Raw genomic sequence first — 2,545 nt, 5'->3', positions numbered from 1 at the left:
CACTAACTTGCTGGTGGCTCCCTCTGCTCCTGTCCTTCCCCAGGTGAGGTCTGGGCTGGACTTCCCTGCCCAGCCCAGGAGGCTGGTTTTCCTCGGCCTTCCAAGAAGATGCTGCAGCCGTCTGAGGAATTCCCAGCACAGAAGCTGGACCACGCATGTCCTCCCTCCAATGCCCCCTACTGCGTTTCGCTCTCTGGGTGCCTAGAAAGTTCCTTGAGGGTCTGCCTTTGCATTCTTTGCACCCTACCACACAGCCATCCTCAGCACAGGTGCAGGGTACGGGGTGCGGCCTCACTGATTGGGTTATCACTTGTAGGTCAGAGCTCATTTTCCTACCAGAGCACCGCAGCGACCACAGGAAGGGGCTCTGTGGGCAGGTAGGAGACCCTCCATTCCCAGCTCCTTGGGCAAACCACTCAACCTCAGCAAACGCCCCTGAAACCGAGTTCCCTTACAGGTCAGGTGGGGTTCTTGTGAGCCTGCTGGCCTCCGCTCCTGGCACATGTCCACGTGCACCCAGTTCTCTCGCTTCCTTCAGGCCTTCACTCCATGAGCCCTCCTCCGTCCATCCTGACCCAGCCAGCGTCATCAGCAACCGTGCTGTGTCTGCTACTCCTCTGGGTTTCTGCTCGCCCCTACCCACAGTGCCAGCTCGGGGAGTGTCCCATCCTGCTCCACTGCTGTGCCTGCTGTGCCCACACAGTGCCTGGCCTGGGATAAACGCTCAGGGAGCACGTGGACGCTTCAAAAAGCACGAGGGAAAAATCGCACTATCGTTTCATCCCACTTGCTCACCGACTCTTTGATGCCCCTCGGCTACTTGCTCGTGGGGCTAGGGCAGATAGATGTGCTGGTAAGTTCTAGCACCCCTCTTTCCCGAGTGGGGAGGCCCTGGTCTGTAGTTCTAGCCACTTTCCGTGGTCCGACTGCTCCCATCACCTCCGATTTCAAGCTACTCATATAAATGGACTTGGAGTCGGGCTGAACAGCAGTGGGAATCGAGCAGTCGGTAAAGAGGTGGTGGCCACAGAGCGAGACCTGGGGAGGCTGTGTGAGCTTCACCACTGTGCTCATCTAGCATCTCCTCCCAGCCCCCCAGCCCAGCAATTTCCAGCACCACTTGGAGAGTGGGTTTTGAAGTCAGACATCGGTCAACATCTGCACACACCTAGCTTGTGCACCCAAGAGCAGGCTAAACCTGTGCTGTCCTATATGACAGCTGCTATACACCTGGGGCTGTTTAAACCTAGATGAACCAAAACTAAACTAAATGACTAGTTCAGCTCCTCAGCTCCACTCACTGTATTGCCCTGCGTGGCTCGTGGCTACCATACTGGGCAACACAGACTATGGAACATTCCCGTTATCACAGCACTTCTACCTGGCAGCTCGGGTAGAACATTGTTTAGCTCCCCCCAAAAGTCACACCTAGAAGAGAAAAATCAGCTGACTCTCCACACCTGTGAGTTCTCGGTGGGGTGTGCAGGGAATAACTAAGGAAGGCCATGGTCTGGTCACCTGCTACTTGTGTCCTGCTCCTTGAGGGTCAGGCCAGCTCCCCCTCCAGGGCTCTCGGGCAAGCCCCTCAGTGCTCTCAATCATGTCGTGAGGTTGTTCCCTCCCCCAACCAGCTTCGTCTTATTTCCCTCCTGTTCTTGTGAAGCAGATCCAATAGGGATTGGCATGGCCGGGTGGTACCTTCTCCAGTCTGCAGATGAGAGCATACTGATGATCTATAATCTATAATCTACAATCACCACAGATGCTGCCGTCTGCCCGTCACCCAGCACAAGCTGAGCAAGATATACGGTCTGTTCCTGGACCAGGCTTCCGTCCTGAACCCCTGAAGCCTTTCCTGCTGGGCTGGGTTGGGCATGTGAGGAGGGGGCTGCAGGCCTCCTGTGTCTTGCTCTCCTTGGGCTGCCGACCTCCCGGAAGTCTTTCTGGAAACCCCAGGTCCTGCTCTGTGCTCCCCCTGTTCCTGGCCCACCATGCTAATAACAATAGCTAACACAAGTTACATGCTTAGGGAGAGCAGAGCAATACACAATCATGACACCCTGTGGTCCTTGTCCCATCCTCGAGGAGGAGCCAGCACAGTGACTGTCCCCAAATACACATCCAGTTGGGCTTGTCCAAGGTCACTTAAGTCGAAGAGCTGGGATCTGGACTCTGATTCGGTACCAGGCCTGTTTTCCAGCTACCCCTGAGCGTGACTGAGGATGGGGACCTTGTCTTAGTCTTCCGTGTGTTCCCGGGGCTTATAAAGCATGTGCTGAAGGATGCTCACTAATGAATGAATGAGTCAAAGACAGGAAGGAAGAGCAGACCTGAGGCCCCACACTCTCAGATCACAAACCTTGTCTACTCCCTTATCTGCAGGGCCAGATGCTCAACTGGGCAGAAAGCTGGGCGAAGGAAAAGCCTGGCTACTTTGGGGCTCAATCTTCTCCTTCATGTGGTCCCTGGGTTAGGTAGCCGCACAGGTACGGGGGTTGTCTCTCCCAAGCCTGAAGGCCCCCAGAGAGGAGGATGGAAGAGAATC

Source organism: Echinops telfairi, unplaced genomic scaffold, assembly GCF_000313985.2.
Source record: "Echinops telfairi isolate 266 unplaced genomic scaffold, ASM31398v2 ScPeMD7_7475;HRSCAF=8513, whole genome shotgun sequence".
Lineage (NCBI taxonomy): Eukaryota > Metazoa > Chordata > Mammalia > Afrosoricida > Tenrecidae > Echinops > Echinops telfairi.
This window is presented reverse-complemented; position numbering follows the sequence as displayed.